This window comes from Lactuca serriola, chromosome 3, assembly GCF_051521515.1.
Source record: "Lactuca serriola cultivar US96UC23 chromosome 3, Lser_US96UC23_V15, whole genome shotgun sequence".
NCBI lineage: Eukaryota > Viridiplantae > Streptophyta > Magnoliopsida > Asterales > Asteraceae > Lactuca > Lactuca serriola.
The window spans coordinates 23,511,021-23,535,686 of NC_136410.1; the positions used below are offsets into that span (position 1 = coordinate 23,511,021).

At 36.9% G+C, this 24,666-nt stretch overlaps 1 long non-coding RNA gene across 1 annotated transcript; it reads right to left on the minus strand.

Annotated features, from left to right (window-relative positions):
• Positions 1–19,405: 19,405 nt before the first annotated feature.
• Positions 19,406–22,835, minus strand: LOC145091688 (uncharacterized). The gene is made up of 3 exons (XR_013702251.1): positions 21,870–22,835; positions 20,599–21,740; positions 19,406–19,877 (listed from the first exon to the last, which is right to left on the minus strand). It is a non-coding gene; the product is annotated as an uncharacterized LOC145091688 (long non-coding RNA).
• Between the last annotated feature and the right edge of the window lie 1,831 nt (positions 22,836–24,666).

Sequence of the window (24,666 nt, forward strand, 5' to 3'; positions counted from 1 at the left end):
AAAACAGATAAACAAGCTTTACTAACTTAATTAATACTCAAATTAACACACAAAATAAACAAGAACCATAATGATTTGCTGGAGAGAGGTTAGACTATCGAGAGCCTAGCCACACCCCAAGGTATCAATACCATAGATTTCTCAAAAGATGATATTCTCCTCTTCCACTATTAGCTATATAGTATTCACATAACAAAAAACCACATGACAAAAATTACAAGCTTACCCTTCTACTTGAAATAAAACCTAAATTGTCCAAATTACCTTTCCACTAAAAGATGCTATTTATTCTTGTTGATAAAATTATTCAATCTTGCTTCTTTATCAAGAGTTTTTTTTTTATTTTTTTTTTATTTTTTTTTTTAATCAAGTTCCTTGTGTAAAAACTCATAAACTTCTCAACATCAACAAATCTCTTTTGTTAATGATACGATCCACTTGGTTTTCATTTACTTACAAATCACACTCACTCTCATACAATTATATAAGAAAGATTACAAATTGTATTATAGAGAAAACCTAATAACCTAATGAAAATGGTATAAAACCCTAATTCTCTAAGAGAAGCAAACAAAAAAACTAGCTAGAGAGAATATGTGAGAATGTGTGAAAGTAAAGGGAGTTGAAATGACCTCAGTTGTTCTCCGTTTACCTTCATATAGTCGGGTCACCTGATGACTCATGGGTTATTAGGATCCACATGTTTATTCTTGCAAAGCTACCAATAAACAAGCCTCAATCCAAGTCCTTCCCATAATAACAATATTAACCCTATAACCATAAATAATAAAAACCAATTATTCCAAATTGACAAAATCTACCTTGCAAACAAATAAACCACAATAACTACAAAAAATACAACTAAATGTTAAGATTGCATAATAAACTTTACATATTTCAACATTCCCCTCAACATAAATGTTTATTTTAAGTCTTTTTATGAAACATATCAATTAAGCCAATTCTTTCAGTCAATTTTAACTACCTTCAAAATTACATTTGTTATTTTTTTCCCTTACAAAATGTAAATCAACTTCAAAGTGTAGTTTTTTCATGAAGTATTGGATTTAAATCAAGCTTAATTGCAAAATCATTGTTGAAAAATACATTAACCGAAGTTAATTCCTTTATTCCAAGATCAAACAAAGTTTTTGAAATCCAAATAATTTCATAAGTTATAGATCCTAAGTTGAAGACCTCAAAATAGTAGGTTGTTTCTTACCTTTCCATGAACCCAAAGAAGTACTAATACAAACCATATAACTAGTAACCGACCTTCTAGTTGACAAACACTTTGCCAAATCAACTCATTATGTTAAACTATTTTGACTTTGTTATAGAAACGCATTTACAAGGACTAATTTTAAGATATGTTAACAAACTGAAAGTAACATATAAGTGTGAATTTCTAGGCTTATGCATGTATTAACTCAGAATTTGAACACTATATGATATATCTGATCCAGTAATCGTGAGATAGATTAACTTTCCTATGAGTTTCTGAAACTCAATAATATTAACTAACAAATCATCATTATTATCCAGACCATTAGGTTTTATAACAAAATTAGCCTCCAAAGGTTCTTTTACTAGCTTATGCCCAAGCATACTAATGAGGTATATGTTGGATCGGCCATGTAACCTCTACATGGTTCGGCAAGACCGAACCGTGAATACGCTTATCGAACAGGCCGAACCCTTCATTAAGAAAATATTATGCCGAGCTGAGGAGCGAATAGTCGGGCCATTAGAAAGTAAGAATAATCATGTATGTAAACCGACAAGACTAAGACGGATAAACGTCAATATCACCAACAAACAGGCTGCAAACTACCATTGAAAATTGTAACAATGCACATGTTCTATCGAAAGTGACTAATGACTCTTTCTAAGTACAACCCTTTGTAACTTCGACAAGAAGAGCATTAATGACGACTAAACGGGGGCTTGTTCGGTCCAACTAAGGAGAGAAATTCCTGATAAAATAAGTATAAAGATTGACCAAGACGAGATACACAGGTACACAATAACAAACACGTTTTACGAATTATAGAGATTTAATATTTGTTAGTTATCTGACTTAACCATCAGAACGTTCTCCAGTGACCTTCTCCTGGTGAACGTCTAACAAGTTGTGGTGCTTTTCAAGTTTGAAACATCAGCTCTCTGTGAGAAAGTCACACACAAATCTATCTCAAAGGCAGGAAAACTTGAGTTGCATCAAGTGGCGCCATCTATGGGACCACACAACAAATGGTCACCGACAATGATGCAATCATTGACTCAAGTCCAATCCCGAGAATGCAAATTTTAAAAGCTTCCACATACATGCCCCAAGTAACTACGGTGGCAAGTAATAGGAACATAGTTACACCTCCTGGTATAGAAGCTCAACCCACAGGGAATGTGGAAGTATCTATGACCGAAGAACAAGAAATAGAGAAATTCGAGGCTTTCAAGAAATATAAGGCTAAGAAAAATCGACAAATAGAAAAAGTAAAACAAAAACACATACCAAGAAGGACTGGGCTCATGTGTATGTACCTATGTATGATTCTAGTGATTCCAAAAGTAAGGTGGTGAAGGATTGGCAAGATCACGACAAAGATGAAGTTGTAGAGAAGACAAAGATGAAACAAGCGATGAGGATTCCACGAGGCTCTATAAAAGTTAAGGAATATAACAAAGCTTTCTATAACCTCAGTTTTAGATCTTCGTTCATAGACGACATAAACGAAACACTAAATCCTAATGGGCTCAAGGGACCTACAGTACAACTATACGACGGTACCAGAGACCCAAATGATAATGTTTCAAAATTTCAATGGGCAATCATGGATCCCAATCTGTGGAGTCTTTATTTCGTTGGGATACTTGATGGATAAACATGAGATTGGCTAGCTAGTCTCCTAATAAAAAGCATTGAAAGATTTGAAGAGTTATGTATAAATTTTTGTAATGGACTTATAGAACAATGGAGGTTTCAATGACAATCACATGTTTTATGTGCTTGTCGACAAAGGGGAGGTTAATCGAATAGAGCGTACTTCAAACGATTCTATAAAATAAGTAGGAAGATGCCTACCAATGATAACCCCATGACTATAGAAGCTTTTACATACAAATTATTTGAAGGAGAGTTATCTAGAAAGTTAGCGTGAAGAAAGTGGAACAATGTTGAGGAAATGATATGAAAAGTTAACAAGTTCCTTAGGGAAGAGGCTGAAAGTGCCAAAAATGTAACATCAAGTTTCAGGTAAATATCTTTATGAGATTTGGCAATTTAATTCTTAACAAAAAGTTTTATGGTGACCACGACGTGGAAAAGGATGCACCACGACGTAGTCAACGTACAGTTGCTTCGCGTATTAATTTTGGTCCTTACAACATGGCATCATGTTAGTCATGACGTGGAGATGGCCAAGACGCAAAACCCTAATTTTTTCGGCCTTAAGTCCTATTTAAGGGATGTGATGGCTAGGGTTTGCACACCCTCAGCCTCCATCACCTCCCTTTTAACCTAGAAGCACCCTTATCCTCCATTGTAGAGTTTTTGACAATTTATGGTGATTTTTGTTAAGAAAAATAAGAGGAAGAAGAAGAAGGCACCATTGTGTGAAGATCAAGCAAGAAAGCCCCTCATCCACTTTCTAACTCATCTTTTGGATCGTTATGAGTCTTCAAGTTCCAACCTTTATGCTTCATGTTTCTAGATCTAGTTTTCTTTGCCTTGTTCTTCATGTTTGGATTAGTTGGTGTGGTTGGAATCAATAAAGTTGGCAACTTTATGGATCATTGAGGTCCTCTTATGATTATATGTCTTAAATTTAAAGAATGGTTGCATTTTGAATCCTTGCATGAAGTCTTGACCTCATTTTTCATTTTGGACCTAGCTAGAGTTTAAGAAATGCATCGACATGCATGTCTATAATGCATCAACTTTTATGATCCGTTAGGTATGAGAAAGCCTTTTGGAAAGTATGGATGGGTGGCCTTTGTGGTTTAGAGATTAATGCATTGAGTTGGCCAATATAATTCCCCCGACGTGGAGGATCAGCCTCCACGACGTGGCAGCAGATAGTCTTCACGATTGTTTTTTCCTGAGGCCACCGCAACGTAGCAAAAACTTGGCCACGACATGGTAGTTAGCTATGAGACTTTTGATTGTTGACTTTGACTTTGATCATTGACTGTTTAACCATGTTTGACTTAGGGTTAATTTGAGGGTTTTGAAATATAGTTTAAGAATTGGTCCCTGATTGTTATATAGGTGACATGTAGTACCAGTTTTGGATTGCGAGAGTTGTGTTGTTATCTGTTAGACTATAATGTGATTTTTCTTACTATACTTTGTATTGTAGTATGTATCCTTATGTGTAGGATATTGGTATGTTGTAGTGATCTATTTGATTGGTATTTATTTTATGATCATGTATTGTCGGTTGTTCTTTGTTTGTTTGTTTATGTGCATATTTCGTCATGTTATGGTTAGGTTAAGGCGATCCTGCTTTGTACTATAGGCCAAGATACTTAGACGGTCCACTGTATTGTAGGCCTCGTGAGGCGGTCCAGTCAGACTGTAGGCCCAAGTGAGTGGTCTAACTATTGTAGGCCTTTCGAGGCATTCCAATAGACTGTAGGCTCAATAGAGCGATCCAGGCATCATGCAGGCCTTGCGATGCGGTCCAAGCAGACTATAGACTTATGTATGCATGCATTGTGTGTGTATTGTTATGTGGGGTATTTTGGGGGAACTCATTAAGTTTTGGCTTATAGTTGTAGACTTAAATGTTTTCAGCTACTTCAAATGATCGGGGCAAGGCGAAGGCATGATCATACACAACCTCCTACTGATTTATGTTTTGAGAGACAATATTGATACTCTGATTTTTATGGTTTTGTTTAGGGGTGTGTATGGGGCGGTTTGGTTCAGTTATTGGTTAAAATCGAACCATAACCATCATGATTGGTTAATGCATTTTGGTAGCCATTGGGTATGGTTAATATTGGTTATGATTAATAGTTTTTATCGGTTAATGGTTAATATTGGTTAACCATAATGTTTAAAATAATATAAATGACGAAAGTATATTGGGATAAAAAAATGAAAATGGAATACTAAAAAGTCTTGCATGCCAATGTTTGTAACCTAGCTTATAGTAATAGAATCATTTAATACTTAGAGTGAGATAACACATAGTCACATTCAAAATCAAAAACATTAATAAAAATATAAAACATTAAAAAAATTGACAATACTAATTTCATATATTGATAATTGATATTAATATTAAAATAAAGTCAAACATTCATGCACGTTCAATACGATTAAATCAAAAACTATAAAATAAAAGAGTCAAACATTCATATTATGTGTTATTGGATAAAAAAGACAATCACTCATATACATTCAATGTGATTAAGTCAAAAATAGTAAATAAAAAAAGCCGAAATTTATAAAAAAAAATACATTCTTAATATATCACAGAGTAAAGAAGAAACAAAAACTTAACTTACCTAGAAGTCTTGATTATAAAGTCAAAAAATCCTTCGAATAGGACTATAAAGTCAAAACAATCTTTTATTAATTAACGGTGTGAGAAGCCTTGGATTACGATTATGAGTGTGAAGATTAGACTAATAGTGAATAATGTTTACAAATTGTAGAATTAGCCGATTATGAATTACAACATTAATCAACAATCTAACTCAATGCATGATTGGAAGATTGTGTGTGTCTACGTGATCAGCCTTTGATGGTTTGATTGTCCGTTCGTCTCCTGATAAGTGAGGATTAATGGATTATATTTTCAATATTTTAATGGATCTTAAATAAGTTTGACTATATTATTTTATATATAATCTATAAAGTTTATATATTAAAATATAAGTTAGTGGTTCGGTTAATAATGGTTTGATTAACATATAAAACCCTAACCGAATCGTTAGTTATCGGTTAACAAAAATTAGAAACCGAACCAACGGTTTTTAAAATGGTTCGGGTATATCGTTTAATTTGGTTTTGGTTCGTTTTTTCGGTTATTATGCTTTCCCCTAGTTTTGTTTTGGAAACAATGTTTGATTATTCAATGGATTTTATGAAAATGTCTTTTGAAAATGAAAACTTTTACCATGGTTTTTGGATGTTACAAGTTGGTATCAGATCCCTGGTTTGAAGGATTTAAATGAACACTTGTATGATTCCAGACTCAAATTATGGATATGCAAAGAGATTTTTTTCGAAAATAAATTCCGAATAACTAAAGGAGAGGATGCGATGTATACAATCAGCCGGAGCTCAACTCAAAGTTATTCCCCAAGATACCCATACTTGTTATATGTATATTGGTGATATGTTAGAAATGCATGCTAGTTGTAGGTTAGGGATCTTTAGGAATTGCATGATAGAATTGTATAATTTATGATGCTTAGTAGCCTTGGGGATTTCGTGTTATGATATATGAAACTGACATTATTATTGTATTTGTTTAGTGTATGCATCATGGTTGTACGTATCTAATATTTTATTACATGAGAATGTTTGATTTAGCCTTATTTCTTGTTCCTTGTTTGGTTGTGGGCTTAGTATAGAATCAACTATTCAACTGTCTATCGAATCCATTGTTATGTATTATTAGCATACAAAAGGCGACTGCAGAGTTCGTGAAGTTTTCATGAGTTGTGTGTTGATTGTTAGAAGGCCAAAAAGAATGAGGATCTAATAGTTACTCTTGAGAGAGTGAGTATAGGGAGTATGTGAACCCTAGTTTCTTTGGGCCTAGTGGCCCAGGTAATTCTTTTCGATCCTTTAAGACAAATACACATAGGTGTGAAAAGTAGTATGGGCCCATACTACTGGAAGCATATGACTCGTACGCGTATCAAGGATGTCATGGGTTTTGAGGGATGAGTGGTTAAGTAGTGATGTGTTAATGTAAATATGATTTTTTTTTGTGTGTGTTTTGGTTTAATTTTAGTATGGTGACTACGACAGGTTGAAGATCAGGTTCTGATGTCCCGGAGAGGCCAGGTTTGAGTGAAGAAGAAATTCGTGTGTTGATCACTACTCAGGTGACTTTGGCAGTCAGGGAGGCAATCTCTAAGGTCTTTTGGTTTGCACTTCACCTAACAACTTGTATGGATATACTTTTGAGTATAAGATGTTTATGATATATTAATATATTATTAGTTATAATATATTAATATGATATCATAATTATTTAATTAGTATGGATCAAGAATTATATTAGTGATCAAAATGGAGCTAACTAAATATGGACTCACGTTTATATATATGGATTGGGCTAAGATTTATTTAGGATGGGCTAAGAGTATATGGAGTCCATGGATAGTCCATGGAGCTTTTAACCCATGGATCACAGGTAAATGAAGAGTCATGGGTATTAGGGTTTAACCCTAATCCTCCATACTATATAAAGGAGTTCTTAGTTCTAGAATTGGCAGTAGTGTGTGTGAGCATAAGAGTGAGCCAATTTCTGTAAGTGTTCTTATTCTCTCAATAGTTTCCAACTTGTTTTGGTGATTTACGACACCACTTGAGGCATCCACATTATTGGTGCTAGGCTCATAAACTCCAAGCTACTCACTACAAGAAAAGTTATGTAATTCTATCTAGAGTTTTTGTTATCTATGTACCTAGGATTGCATGCTATATATGTGAAGGTTTTGGAAATCATTTTGCATGTATAATAGAGAAAACATAGTTCCAAAGCGTCTAGGGTTGTATGTGCACCTTAAGGTTGTTAGGATGCTCAAATTTTGAATCATTTAGACTGTTTTTTATGATATGGTAATGATTATCCTAATCCAATTACAAGGTAGTTGTCATACTTTCAAGATTAGTATTAACATGATTATGCTAATTGTCTTGAAACTTGAAGATATGAATTGTCTTGAACTATGAGTTTGAATATGATCACGTATGTATGTTTGTTTGATTACTATGATTAGTTAAATCCATGATTATATGTTTTAATGGAGTTCATACTTTGTCCTTAAGTTATGGATTACCAAAAGTCTTTTTTATTTAAAACATTTAAAGAACTCATATGTTACATAAAATGAAGAGTCTTCATTTTATTGGTCATTAACTCATAAGTTATGAATTGAAGAGTCTTGAGTAGTTTCAAAACTTGCCCCCAAGTCTTTGAATTTGTAAAGTCTCTCACTTTAATACTTTAATTCCAAATAGATCCTTGGAATTTTGAAAGTTTAAAATTCAACCCTTATACTTCTATAATATTAAAAGTTTAATTAATATATATATATATATATATATATATATATATATATATATATATATATGTATAAGAATAAGTCAGTCTTACCGTTAGTAGGCCTCATTCGCGAAGCCGGTCTATAAGGGGGTATAAGGTTACTGCTTATAAAATGGTCGTTTAATTGGTGTCCACTCTCACCCACTGCTTCATTGACTGGTAGAGGGTCGTTAGCCGAACGGGTAGGATAGGACCTTAATCCTCATTAAAAGCATAATGAAATAATAAATTAACTAAGCCTTTATTAATTCTCAATCTTAGTTACTTTAGGAAAATGAGAAATAGGTGCTAACCCATGAAATTACACTTTGTACCTTACCAAGTCGTTAGTGGAGCGTGTGTGGTTAACCGACACTCTAACAAGGACTAGTAAGAGTGGCAAAGGGTGACTTAAGTTTTATCATAAATCGGTGGAGCGCGTGTGGTTAACCGACACATCGATTAGGTGTTAAAATTAAGGGTACCAAGTCAATTTTCATGGTTATTCACCTTTTTTGTGATCCTCGGCATCCCAGTCACAAACTTGAGAGGGCACAATCAAGATTCAAACATGCCGTTAAAAGTTCAATGTATCTAAAAGATCTAGGAGTTTCAAATCCAATTAAAACTTAATAATTCATTTTGTTTTTCATGGCGGAAATTGGTAAATCATCATTACCTACATTCAAATATTTTATAGCTTGGATTATGGCATCCCTCTTCCAAGTTATGAAATAGTTTGTAGGGTCCTAGACTTAATATTTCATTTGGGTGACTTATTAAGGATTCTTCATCTAATTAAACTTGTCCTTCTTTCTTTTCAGATGTCAAACAACACTGTTGCTGGCCTAAACCCTACATGCTCTTTTTCCCTAATGAACTTGTATGGGAAAGTTACTTTTGATGGATCTAACTTCAATGAATGGATTAGAAACATCAGGATGATTATCCGCTATGAGGACAATCAATATGTCCTTGATAAGGATCTTAAGGTCATCAATGAGGCCACTGCTACTCCTAAGGAGGTTGCGGAGTATACCACACATGAGATGGATGCAACTAAAGTGTCATGCATCATGTTGGCTACCATGACTCCTGAACTCCAGAAATCCTATGAAGATTTCTACCCCTATGAGATGCACATGGATCTAATAGATATGTACCATCAAAGCGCGCGTCAAGAGAGGTATGAAATCATCCCCTCTATGATAATAGCCAAAATGAAGGAAGGTGAACCCATCACCAGTCACTTGCAGAAGATGCAAAGGTTCGTGGACCGGTTGCTGAAGCTCAATGTGGACTTCCCTGAGGACATGGCGATTGATATCCTTCTCCATTCCTTACCTCCAAGTTATGATCAGTTTCGTATGCCTTATCATATGAACAAGGAGGAAGTCACACTTAGCAAACTTCAAGGGCTTTTAAGGACCGCTGAAAGTGGCCTTCAAGGTAAGTCGGTTGTTACTTCTACTCCTACTCCAGCAGCAGCCCCTGTTCTGGCAATTGGGCAGGGAAAGGGGAAGAAGAGGAAGACCACCAAGTAAGCTCTTCAAGGTCACCAAAAAATGGATAAGCACCTCAAGCAGGTCTAGATTAGGGTTTTTAGGAGACTAGAGAGTGAAGGAGGCTAAGGATGGGCAACCCTAGCCCTCTTATTCCATTAAATACGCAAACATTAGGATTTTGGATCATCATGTTGTTCTCACGCCGTGAGGCTTCATACCTCACATCGTGAGACTCGAAAACGTGGGTCAAAAAGTCAATGGTCACTCATGACATGACCACCATAGCTCACGTCATGACCCTCTTCCAAAAGGTTAGAAATTCAAGAAATTAAATACCTCCATGATTCGAATGTTACAATTCTGCCCCACTAGAGTCATACTTTATCCTCGAAGTTTGTTGCCACAAATAACTTGGGATAATGCTCCCTCATCTCCTCATCGGGCTCCCACGTACACTCTGAAACCTTTCGGTGCAACCACTTCACCTTCACTAAACCACCACCTTTTTCCTCAAGGCCTTAGTCTTCCAGTCAAGGATTGTCACTGGTCTCTCTATATAATTCAGGTGATCATCCACCTGAATTTCCCCTAATGGAACCACTATGGAATCATTAACCAAACACTTCCGTAGTTGAGAGACATGAAAAGTGCTATGAATCTGACTGAGATCCTTAGGAAGATCCAAACGACATGCAACCCTGCCCACCCAGGCTAAAACCCTGAAAGGACCAATATACCCAGGGACCAGATTTACCCGTTTCCTGAATCGGATGACACATTTCCAAGGTGACACCTTCAAGAGTACCATGTCTCCATCCTAAAAGTCCAAGTCTGACGAGCGCATGTCTGTGTAACTATTCTGTCGATTCTGAGTTGTATGAAGTCCATTGTGGACCTGCTGAATCAATTATGTCTTCTTGAGTACCACCTTAGTAATCCCCATGACCAGCTGACCGACCTCACGCCAACATATCGGGGTCCTACACTTCCTCCCGTATAGCATCTCAAAAGGAGGTCGATCCATGCTGGCGTAATCTCTTCCCATTTCCAAATGGGGACTTCCAACGGCTCCATATTTATGTGGGGTCGTTGATGCTCGGCCTTGACTTTCTTGTAAGTCAAGCACCTCTCCGCATATCAGGCCACGTATCGCTTCATACATGGCCACCAATAATCAGGCCGAAGATCTATATACATCTTTGTCGCTCCGGGATGAATACAAAATCTAGACTTGTGCGCCTCCTCCATCAAAACCTGACATGCACAACCCCAATATGGAACCCTCACCCTCCGATTAAGGGTCATTAATCCCAGACTATCATAATCAAAGGAAGCCACTTGAACCACTATGCGCTCACTCTTCTGTTTCTCTTCCTTCATAGCCTCAACCTAAGCCACTCGAATATGCTCTAAGAGTGGGGTAATCACCATCATCCTCAAACACACATCCCTGTTTGGAGTAGCAACCGCCTTGCGGCTGAGAGCATCAACCACCACATTGGCCTTCCCTGGGTGATAAAGGATCTCACAATCATAATTTTGTAACAACGTAAATTTTCGACCAAATTTTTAAATTTCAAAACACATTGATTCCAATAAATAACCCATAAATGCCACAATGTCAATTCATAAAAACTCATGTTCAAAAGAAAACTGCATGTAAAACTCTAGGATCCTCTAAATCATAAAACAATCTCTGGTGGGTGTACAATCAAGCCGACACCTTCCCGTGATCTTGAGAAGTACTTGAAACACATAACACATAACACGGTAAGCATAAAACTTGGTGAGTTCCCCAAAATACCATACACAACTCGTTAGCCACTCGAGGCCATAACTCAATAAGACCCTCTGGTCAATGTGTCTCAGTAGGACCCTCCGGTCCCAGCTCGACAAGCTCAACATAATAATGCTCGACATAAATCACAAAGAAATAAGGTAGAATATCACAATGCACATAATATATCTCAGTTACACAACTACCACTTATGGTAAAGTATAGTGAGAAGACACACCTCGTAAGTAAGCTAAGTGAATGAATACTTCTCGCACATGAGTCACCAAATCTAGCTTTTGCCTAACCACATAAGATAATTATATCTAATTAACTCTTTAAATCACACATTTACTAAGCTCTCTCTCTCTCTCTCTCTCTCTCTCTCTCTCTCTCTCTCTTGAAGTGGGAAAAAGACCATTTTACTCCACCATGTTTTCCCAAAGACATGGTTGACCAAACCGTAAGTCAACAGAAGTCGAACTCGAGTCAACAGTCCATGTTGACCCTACTCATCGAGTGCACCTATAGGACTCGACGAGTTTGCTCGCCGTCATCAGAATCACTCAAAAGCCCGACTCAACTCGCCGAGTTGACCCGTCAACTCGTCGAGTTGCTGCACGATCAAAACCCTCGGGACAACCCTGTCCGACTCGTCAAGTCGGCTCCTTGACTCGGCGAGTCCATTCAAACTCTTATCTCATTCAGTCGATTTCAAAGCAGAGAACCTTCCCAAACTCTAGATCTACACTCCTAAGTCTCATCTACCACGTAAAGTTACAAGCTTTATGTTACATGGCATTTAGAGCTTAAAATGCCAAAAAATAACTCAAAAGGGTTTTTCACAAGATCACTATTTTGGTTGGATAAAGTAGGGACTTTTGGACTCTAAGGACCTCACATGGTCCAGATCTGAAGTCCAAACCTCTCAATGAACATAAAACACTCAAGGTCCTCATCTTTGGATGAAGAAACCCTAGATTCCCAAAATCATGAGATATATTCAAACTAATGAGAAAGGTGCAAGCTTTATACCTTTCCCATAAGCTCTGAAGTGAAACAACCTCGGATCTAGCAGCACCTTCTTGTCCCTTGGCTTGGAATTCTTCCCATCTCTTCACAAGATGCACCAAACACTCAAAATTAGCTAAACTCTCTCTCTCTTTCTCTCTCTAAGCTCAATGGCCGATTAGGGTTTTGCTCTCAGGGAAGTGTAACCGAAAATGAGGCTATAAGTGCCTTTAAATAGGCCTCATCTCAGCGCCTACTCGGTGAGTCGGCTCTAGGACTCGTCGAGTAGGTCATTAATCCCACGTGGCACATCGCGACTCTACTCGACGAGTTGGAGCACCGACTTGTCGAGTCGGATCTCGGACTCCGGATGTTACATAATCCTTCACCACGTCCAACCATCTACGTTGTCTCATGTTCAGATTCGGCTGATCCATCAGATACCTCAGGCTCTTGTGATCTATGTAAATGGTACAACGAACCCCACAGAGGTAATGTCTCCAAACCTTGAGGGCGAACACTACATCCCCCAACTCTGAATAATGCGTAGGATAATTCTCCTCATGAGGCTTCAGCGCCTCGATGCATAAGTGATCACATGACCCAGCTGCATCAACACTGCACCCAAAACCATGATTGATGCATCATAGTACACCACAAAATCCTCAACACCCTCAGGAAGGGTCAGAATCAGCGCCTCACACAATCTATGCCTTAAAGTCTCAAAATATGCGTGCTGCTCAGGCTCCAAACGAAACGTGACAGTCTTTTTTGTCATGCTAGTCAAAGGAACCACTATCTTGGAGAAATCTTGAATGAATGTCTGATAGTAACCCGCCAATCCAAGGAAACTCTAAATCTCGGATGGAGACCTTGGAACCTCCCACCTCATCACTGCCTCAACCTTGGTCGGGTCAACCAGAATACCGTTCTAGTTGACAAGGTACCCCAAAAACTGCACCTTGAGCAACCGGAATTCACACTTGGAGAACTTTGCATAAAACTTATCCATCCTCAAAGTCTCCAATACCTCTCTCATATACTCCTCATGTTGATCCCAGGTATTAGAATAGACTAGGATGTCATCAATTAACACAATCACAGACCGATCCAACATACAATTCATGAGATCCATGAATGCGGCTGGAATATTGGAGAGCTCGAAGGGCATCATCATGAACTCATAATGACCATAATGGGTTCGGAAATCCGTCTTCTAGGTATCCTCCTCTCTAACCCTCTGATGATCTCCCAAATGCAGATCAATCTTGGAGAACCAAGATGCACCCTGAAGATGGTCGAATAAATCCTCAATCCTTGGGAGCAGATAATGATTCTTCACCGTTAGCTTGTTCAGCTACCGGTAGTCGTTACACATCTGAAGTGGCATGTCCTTCTTGTGAAACTCCACTTGTTTCTCTGGAGGCACTCTAGTCAAATCCTTCAGAAATACATTCGAGTACTCCCAAACAATCGATACCTCGTCCACAATTGCCTTACCCTTCTCTCGGGTATCCATCACATAAGCAACAAATCCAGAACAACCTTGCCGAAGGTAGCGCGTTGCACTAGCTGTTGAACAGAGAGTTGGCACACGCTGAACATCCTCTCCCTAAATCACTAACTCTTCCCCCACTTGGGGTCCGAATACACACTAGCTGATGCTCACAACCAATCATTACCCCCATTAAGGCTTAACCAATCCATCCCCACAATAACCTTGATTTCACGTAGGGGAATGGGAACCAAGTGAATCGGATACTACTCACTAAACAACTCCAACATACATCCTTGATGAACTCTTGATACTCGCACAGGATGGTCATCAACAATATCAACCTCTAATGGGTACTCTAGCTCCCCCAAAGAATCTACAAATCTCTTACTGAGCGCAAGAGATACAAAGGATCGGGTAGCCCCCGAATCAAACAAAACCAGAGCTTAGATATCGTTCACAAGGAACATCCCTATAAGCAAATCCCATATATATGCAGGAAAAATCAAAATAAATAAAGATATAAGGAGAAGATACATACCCGTCACCACATCAGGAGCAACACGTGCCTCCTCGATTGTTAGTTGAATTGCTCTATTCGTTACAACAGGCATCTCCACCTTGCCATGATGGCCATCTGTAATCTGCAAGGTCGTTGGAGCGGGTGCTACAACTGGTCCTGATGTTGCTAGACTCGGACAATTGGCCTTTTTATGGCCCCTCTGGTTGCAATGAAAGTAAATCAGAATTGATCCTTGGGTGGTGGCTGTGCAACCCCGACTAAAGTGACTAGTCTTGTAGCACTTGTAGCAGCCTGATCCACCACCCATGCAAGCTCCATCATGCATCTTGCCGCACTTTCCACAACGGCCCTAACCTACCTGGCCCCTCAATCTTGAATAAAAAACCTTGGGCCTCTTGCTCAGATTCTTAGAACCCTGAATCTGACCCGACTTCCTCTTCTTCTCCATCTCCAAGTCAATCTCCTTCTCTCTGGCTCTCGCCACCATATCCTCCAATGTCCTACAATTGGATATACTCACAAACTTCTTGATGTTGCTCCTCAGCATATCATGATACCTCACCTTCTTCATCTCCTCGAACGTTACATATTGCGGAACTAACAACGCCCTCTCACGAAACATAGTAGTGATCTCCGCCACTGTCTTAGTAGTCTGGCGAAGGTCCTGAAACTCCCTCGCCAACTGTTGGACCTCAATCACAGGTTCAAACTTAGCCTAAAACCTCATCACGAAATCCTCCCAAGTCATCGACTCAACCGCCTCGCCTCCTAGGGCATATCCAACCTCCTCCCACCAATATCGAGCTCTTTCTTCCAAAAGACAGGAAGCAAGTCTAACCTTTGCCCCCTCGGGGCAATAGCTGGTATCGAAGGCGTTCATGACATCCGCAAACCAACGTCTGCTCACAATCGATTCCTTCTTCCTGAAGAACTCTAGAGCCCCGCACGCCCAAAACTCTCGAAAGTCAAAGAGTGGGCTCCTATCATCGCCACAATCGCATAACAAAAATCACCCAAGTGCTCATCCAGAATCTCCAAGATACCCTCCTTGACCATACCAAATATCGTAGGATTCTGCTCAAGAATATTGCAGGTAATCTCTGCCAAAATGAACTCCCACATCTGATCATTCATGAACCCGGCCCCAAAGCCCGAACCCGAACCATCACCGATACCAAAACCACTACCATAACCTCCTCGAGTGACCACCATACTTAAAATAAAACATATAAACCATCAAAATATACTCGGAGCATCCCACATTTTACAAGCTTCCTGGTATCATCGTGACTCTCCTTGACTCGAGTATGAATCCTCTGCTTCCAGTAGTACGGGCCCAAACTACCTTCCATATGTATCCATACTTTCCTCAAGAATCTCCACGAATCCCCCAAGTTACTTCCCTATCAATCCAAACAACCCTTATCAGCACAAGGCTCTCGACACCGAATCACCTCCTAGGGCTACCACCATACCACTCTCTGCTATCAGCTATAGAAGGAACTCCCCTAACACCCTCTAAATAGCTTACGAACACAATTACATACCATTGACACCAGATAACTATTTTAAATGAAAGATCTCACACTACAATGGTTGAACTCAAACAAGAGTTGTGCAATTGGGTTAAACCTAACCGTCTAAAATTATCTAATCTTGGTAATATGTAACTTAGCCTATTCGCTTAATAGTTACCTGATGTTAATGGAAACTCCTAAAATCACAAAGCAAGTAGTATTCGAGCATTGAGTAATCAGAATCAAAGCATACCCTGAACAGGCCATCCTATCACCGACTGATCAGTATTAGCATGCAAGTCTACAAACTCATACAGTAAGCATATAAAAAGGAATCTCTCAGAGCATTCTATCATGAAATCCTAAGTAGATCCTTAGCCCTAATCTAGCATGTGATACACAGATTCACAATTCAAAGCATATCACAAAACATGTATGGATATTTGAGGAAAACTTACTTGAGCTCGGTCGATTTCATGCACCACACCTTCCTTTTTATAAAAAAAACCATTTATATTACTTTTTATAAAAAAAATCTACCAAACCCTCAGTTTGAGTTCAGGCACACCCGAGAGTATATCTGAATCCCTCACACCAAGGCTCTGATACTAGCTTGTAACATCCCAAAATTCATAATCAAATTTTTTTCGTTTTATATTGAATGAACCATCAACCAAACATGTTTTTCAAAACCATATAACATTCAGAGTAAATCAAATAACATTCAAAAAGTACATCAGATTCAATAAGCATGAAAAATCTTAGTGTGTGTGTGATGCGATAGACCCGATACAGGTCTCTCCACATACCATACGTATATGCCAGCTCAAGGCTGTTTTCGGGGGTGAAATAGACCCGATACAGGTCTATTTCACCCTCGGGTCTATTTCACCCCCACATATATTTAGTAAATAGGCACACATGCATACAACACATACAATAAGCGTCACAAAGACTACAAGCACATACATTCCCTAGTTTCCTACAGTATAGTGAGCAAACTCACATCGCAAAGCAGCTCAAAAGTTGACACGTCCTTGAAATCCCACAACAGGTGTTATACATCACCTATATAATCACATGAGGAAAAACTTTATTCTACCTTTTAGGAGATTAGTAGCTGGGCCAATATCCACAAGTCAAAGGCCAACCCTCAAGGTTAATGGTTAAAGTCAACAGTTGACCCTCATGTCATGACTAACTCACGGTCATGTTGTGAGTATGAACTTGACCTGGTCCCAACTCAGCGGGTCAACCCAACCAATCAACTCGCCCAATCTTGATTACAATCATCACTACATCGTGGCTACTCCCGGGTCACGTCGTGACCTAAACCAAACAAAACAGTAGGATGGCATGCGTTCTCACGATGTGGCCGTCTCATCCTCACGTCGTGCGCCTTGGCCGTCTTTGAGCATTAAGCTCTTATTCCTTTAAGCCACTACTTGGGAGTTTCTAGAGGGTCTTACCCAAATTATAATAAAAATCATGACTTTTTATTCATGCATGTCCAATGCATGACTTAAACACCCACTAGGTCAAAAGAGGGAAAATAAGATCAAGACCCATGCTTGGAGTCTAAAACCAACCCCAAAACTCAGATCCAAAGCTTATAATACAGAAGTTGTCTCAATGATCCATAAAGTTGCCAACTTTATGGATCACATGCATACTATCCAACTCAACCATGCAAAAAGGAGCTTACAACCTAGATCTAGCATGCAAGAGGTAAAAAGTTTAGAGCTTTATGACTTACAAATGTCCAAAAGCTAGGCAAGAAGGTGATGTAGAAGCTGGATTGCCAAGAGAATGCTCCACAAAAGTCTTCTTCCAAATTGCAAACAGAATGCTCCACAAAAGTCTTCTTCCACTTCAAAGAGCCAAATACCACCAAATAAGTTCTTCTGGGTCACCAAAAAGGGTTGAGGGCCTCAAGCGGGTCGAGTTAGGGTTTTCAGGAGACCAGAGAGTGAGGGAGGGTGAGGATGGGCAACCTTAGCCCTCTTATTCCATTAAATACTCGAACATTAGGGTTTTGGATCATCAGGCCACTTTCACATCAAGAGGCTTCATACCTCACGTCGTGAGACTCGAAATCACTGGTTAACAAGTCAATGGTCACTCACCACATGACCACCATATCTCACGTCGTGCCACGTGTCGCACCCGATTCGCCTACATCATCCCTTCTAGAAGATGTCAAATGTCACCATTTCATGGTGACATGTGTCACTCGCTACTTGGGCCACGTCACCTTGTCTTGGAAGAGGGGTTATCCGACCATGCCACGTGGCATGCTCCGGTGCTTCATCAGTCCAGGCAGTTTCTCGCAGATCTTCGGACGACCATCACTTTTGCATAGGAGCTCAAATTTCGACGTTGTTTATATTCCCAAAATCCTCATGACGAGCTTTATAGCTTTCTTTAAGGTCTCAACAGCTAATTCTTGCTCTAACAAAAATTCATATTTAGACCGGTTTAGATTATTAAAGTTTGTGCGAAATTCATAAATTCTTCATACGAAATCCATTCTCGACTGTATTTATATCGAAGGTTTCATATTTACGATATCATTGACTCTCGTTTATATTGTTTCGACTAACAATCAACCGATTAGATTTTTAATTTTTATGTCCGCACTGCTAAGCTGAAACTTTGAAAAATCATAACTTCATCTCACGAAGTCAGATTTAGACGTTCTGTATATGCATGCTCCCGGTTTTACGACTACTACGACTTTTTTTAGGTTACTTAGGCTAAAAATTAGTTTATCAAAATTTCATTTTTTACGATACGTAGAATCGTGTCGGTTTAATCACAAAACTTCGAAGAAGCATAATTTATTTATATGATGTTGAATTTCAGATTTCTTTATATGTACGGAATCTTTATCACATATACTATAACTTTGGTTAAGATTATTTATCTTAAATAATCTTCCATCGAAAATTCATTTTATATTTTATTTGTCTAGCCCAAATCTACAGGTGTTACATTATAAATTCATGTTACTAATTTAGTTTAGAATTGTCTATGTGGATCATAACTATGGAAATTAAATCCACTTTATGATGTTATCTCCTTGAATTAAAGTTAATGAAATTTTAATTGGTAGAATATATTTAAACCAATTAGAGCGTCTTTTAACTAATAAATCGTTGAGTGATTGTTGCATTTAGAATATTAACTAGGGAAGAATCCCGCGTTGCGGGTGTTGGAGTGTATTTTATAGTCTTTTATTAAAAAACAAGAAATAACAACAAACTTAAGAATGGTTTACATATACTCGGTCGAATTTTTCCTATGTTGCTATAAGATTGGTATGTTCACAAAGTACAGCGATGTTGAAAGTATAAGATTCATTACATTAGTATGTTCACTAAATACACTGACGTATACATACATTTGTCCGCTCATGGAGTTCCAACATGTAAAAAACCAACAAGTTTACATAAAACTATTATAACTTATAATATAGTTGCACCCGTAAATGATCCCCTGAACAATTTGGATTCAAGTTTGTGTATTGATAAACATACCAATATATACTTTCAAATAAAGAAAAAGGTAAAATGTTCAATAATGATTTAAATGAATATGTAACATTATAAAGGAACATCTTGAATCGATCTTGTGGCATGGATTCATTATTAAATGAAATTAAACAAATAAATTATATAAATGGATGTTACTTATGACCATTAAAACACGTCCTATGATATGTAGTGAGGAAGAACACACCATCCATATAATTACCATTTGCAGATGACCTCGTCCTAGATTTAAGAAGAAAGTTTAAGAGTATGATGATTAATTTCAAAATCTTAAAAAGAAACTGTTTTACAAAGTAGGATGCTATAAATGACACTTTTCAGAAAGTTGAATGCTATACAAATGTCTTTTTTTTTTTTTTTTAAATCACTCCATGTTTGAAATCCTAAAAAAGAAACCATTTTACAAAATAGAATGTCAAATATGACATTTTTTATAAAGTAGAATGTTATAAAAAAATATTCTTTTTCTAGTGTATGTTTGAAATTCTAGAAAATACCATTTTTAAAAAACTAATATGATGTAAATCACATTAAAAAAAAGCTATAATTCACCTTCACCTAAAAAAATTGATAATTCTTTTGAGATATAAAAAGTTAGAGTATTTAACTATTTATCATTTAAATACTGATAATGGCTATTACGTTAACAAACTAAATTGTCACTATAATTACATAAAAACTCTTACATTTTGGGTAATTTTGCGGTTTATGTACTTCCAATCGTATATTTTTCCAAACTAACAATTTTGACCAAAGTCAAAATGGTTAATTTGGAAAAAATAAGTCTGAAAATTTATGGTTTGATTGTAAAAAAAGTATTAATGTTTAAAAACTGCAAAACTACCCTTACTTTACCAATGCCAAATATGGAGTGAATGTTTAACCAACATGAAAATAAATTTTTTTATCAAGGGCAAAATGGTCAAGTAAAAATATTTGGTACCTGGGGTTAGCATTTTTTCTGATTCCTTCCATTACGATCCAAACTGCTTCTGAAACTCTTTTTTATCTTCTCTTAGTTTGTACACAACCTTAGTAACCATTTCCACCACCACCACCACCAACCACCACCCGTCACCCACCACTTTTTTATCTTTCACAAAAGGAGGGCATGAGTAAGATTCCTTTTTTGTTCATAGAAGACAGAATTAAGAACTGAATTTTCTCTTTTCTTTTTTGGGTCATCAAACAAAAGACTACAAAAAGGCTTAGGCCTTGAAGCAATATATGCAAGTTTGGTGGGATTATTTTATGTGAGGAAATTTTCAAGATTTAAGAGGGAAATTTGATGTCATTTTTTATATTTGTATTCATATTTTAATATTTTTTTTTTAAAAAGTTTGGGTATGGATGTGGTTAGATCTATACTTCATGTCAATGGTCTGGATTGCTTTCTCCTCAAATGGAACTTTAATGGCCCAGATGAAAATCTTACCTCCATTATCAACACTAATGCATATTGGAGCTTCTCTGTTTACATAAACTATAGCCATTACCTTATGTTCATGACCCTTGAATGTATGTACATGATTAAGACCCTGTGTTATGTATTTCATTAATCCATCATTTCAATTCATTTCCATGTATGTAAATGTAATCATGATGAATTGATGATGCATACCTGGAGAGACCACATACTTCACTGTTTTATCATTTGTTCTTCATCATGTGAATGTTATTAATATTGAGTGAGATTACAATCTGTTTTCTCTAACTTTTTTATTGATTTCTTGGGTTTGTGTGCTTAACATTAGGTCAGTTCATAGCACAATCCATCCAACAATATCTACAAAATTTAAAAAGATTATCTACTACTTATCATATTGAAATAATGGATTGATTGATGCCAGCATAGAGAATCTTGCGATTATTAAAATCATCTAGACTCAAAAATCGAAATGTAACTTTAATATTGGTGAAAAGGTTTATGAAGTCTTTAGCTTCAATGGTATCTAGCCATTCGATTGAGATGCATAAAGTCGCATACCAAATATCCCTTCCTTGTTTTTTTTATCGATCCGCATTTGTCTCTGCTAATAGTCACAAACTCTCTTGGTATGATTGATCCAAACACAGTAGCTCTGCCTACCAAATAACACAAAACAAACATTCATCAATGTCGTGGTCTATTTATAGTAACTACTTCAATAATCAAGATATAGAAGCACACAAAGGATTATAAAAAAGGAAATTTCAGAATATAGAGAGAGTAACCTTGGTGGGTTGTTGTCCAAATGAAGTACCTGCAAATGAAGCAACCGAATCACAGACTTTATCCCACTCGAGAACCCTAAGAGCCTTTTCAACAACAGGAAATTGGGGGGATTTGGAGTTAAGGTGGGTTTGAGACGATGATTTTTTTAGGAATGCTGTGGCTTTGTATCGTATAGTTATGGACCAGTTGATGGTGGTGATTATTGCAATACTGGTGGAAGTGAATGATGAAGAGATTGGAAGCATGGAGATTATAGAGGAAATCATTCTTCAAAAGCTTGGAATTTTTTTACATTGTGGGTCGTCGAAACCATCCAATTCGGTTCCCTTCTCCACTCCACCTCCGTAATAGGTTCTTCGTTCATCGTTATTTCCGGTATACATGATCACGGCCGCCACATCTTGAATCTTTATAATCGACACGACAACAGTCACGAATCGTAGACGACTCAATCAGAGGAGCAGAAAGAGAAACAGGGAAAAAAGAACATCAACATGCATCTGAAAACTGAATCCAATCGATCCAAACGACATAAATTTTATGTGATATTGAAATAGAAACAGAGAATTGAAGGAATACCGCCTGATGAACTTGACGATGACAGTGAATTAGATGGAACTTTCTTTGTTCGAGTGTTGAAGAAGCAGTGGCATAGTAGAAGCTAAAGAGATGCAGTTTATATGTGTGTGTGCCGACCCTTGCTTTTTCCATCCCTCAAAAAATCGATGTACGTCTCGACCTGTGGTGCGGTGAGCATCTGTGTTCTTTGTGGTTCGTTTAAGCAGATGGGGAAACCACATTAACATTTGTGGGTCGATTTAGAAGAACACGTATGAAAGAATGAAGCAGAAGATATCGATTAGATGGTGGAAAAGCAGAGGAACCGGTGAATGGAGACGTGGCAGAAAACGAATGAAAGTAGCGGTGGGAACGATACGTGTTCACAATGAATACTATCACTGACTGTTTAAAGCAGACCACGTAGAAACCATTTCTTCAAAAAGGATAAAACAAAAAATGAAAGAAAGAAAAAGAGAAATTGATGTTGGTCCAATCACAGAGAAATCCTGTTATATATATATATATATATATATATATATATATATATATATATATATATATATATATATATATATATATATATATATATATATATATATATATATATATATATATATATATATATAACTGGTGTTGAAACTAAGATCTAAACTCTAGTTATTCAACTTAGAAGTTGAATTAGAGGTATTGAAATCAAACTATTGCATTACATTTGTTTAAATTGTTGATTTGATTTTATGGGTGTTTATGATAGCTTTTGAAAATTGCTTATTAGTTTTTTTTTTAAAAAGCTAATAAGTTAAAAAAAAAAAAAAAAAAAAAAAAAAAAAAAAAAAAAAAAAAGTGATTTTGTATTTAAAAAAGACTTTTTAAAACAACTTTTTGGATAAGAAAAAATAAAGTTTTCAAAAAACTTAAAAATCCTAGCATTTTAGCTTTTTAGCTATTTTACTCCTAAAAACAAATTTTTTTATCCAAACAATTTTTAAAATCGTTTTTTTTTTTAAATCATTAAGCTAATAAACACTTTTCTTAAAAATCACTTCTATAATAAAAAAAGGCTAACTCAAACACAATTGGACATTTAATGGTATTATGGTAATGATTTGAAATATTTGTGTCCTTACTAGTCTTTTCATGCATCCTTGAGTATTGTAAAGGGGGTTTGCAATTTGTATGGAACATACAATTTTCATGCATCTTAAAAGGTCTAACATCGGTAATGCTTACTAGTCTTTGAAAGCCTAACATACCTATTTTGACATGTGTTTGAATTAGGGGCGTGTTATGCAAAATTAGCTGGTAGCGGGTAGCTTGTAGCTTGTAGCGTTTTGTTAAACGCTACATGAAGTAGCATTTGGATTTGGAGCGTTTTGTTTAAACTAAACGCTAGAAGCTTGTAGTGCCGAACGAGACTTTGGGCGTGTTTTGCAAAAGTAGCTGTTAGCTGGAAGCGGGCAGCGGTTAGCTGGTAGCTGGTAGCTGGTAGCGGTAAGTTGTAGCTTTTATTTGTTATATGAATGTTTGGCAAAAATAGCTGGAAATTTTTAAAATATATAAAATTACATAAAAAGACAACTGATTAAAAATAAATAAATATATAAATATATTTTTAAGGGTAATTATGGTAATTGATTTCAAAAGCTCAGGAGCGTTTTGTTAAACCCTACATGAAGTAGCTTTTAAAATCGGGGCGTTTTGTTAAAACTAAAAGCTAAACGCTTGTATTGTCAAACGAAGTTTTTTATTTAAACTAGAGCGTTTTATTAAAAACTAAAAGCTAGAAGCTCCCAAACGCTTCCAAAAGCTCCGTGCCAAACACGCCCTTTATGTTCAAAACGGAGCATTTTGTTAAACGCTAGAAGCTAGAAACTCTCAAACGCTCCGTGCAGAACACGCCCTAGGAGTACTTATAAAAATTCCAAATATGGAAGCTTTAAAGGATGTTTAGAAGACATTTGGTTATATTATAAATTAAGTACTTATCTTATGCTTTTGATGAGATTGCTACAATCTCGCATGTAATAAACTATTTAGAAGTTGATTTTTGGGACCTCAATCTCTATATTAAAATTTTATAAATATTGAGAACTTTATTTTTTTAATGGTTATTTCAAATAACTCATGCAAACATGGATCTATCACTACTATGGTATGTTCTACTAGTTATCACCGTTAAACATTCAAAGGATTGTTAATCCTACTCCTATATATTACGTACCAAAGACAGTAAAA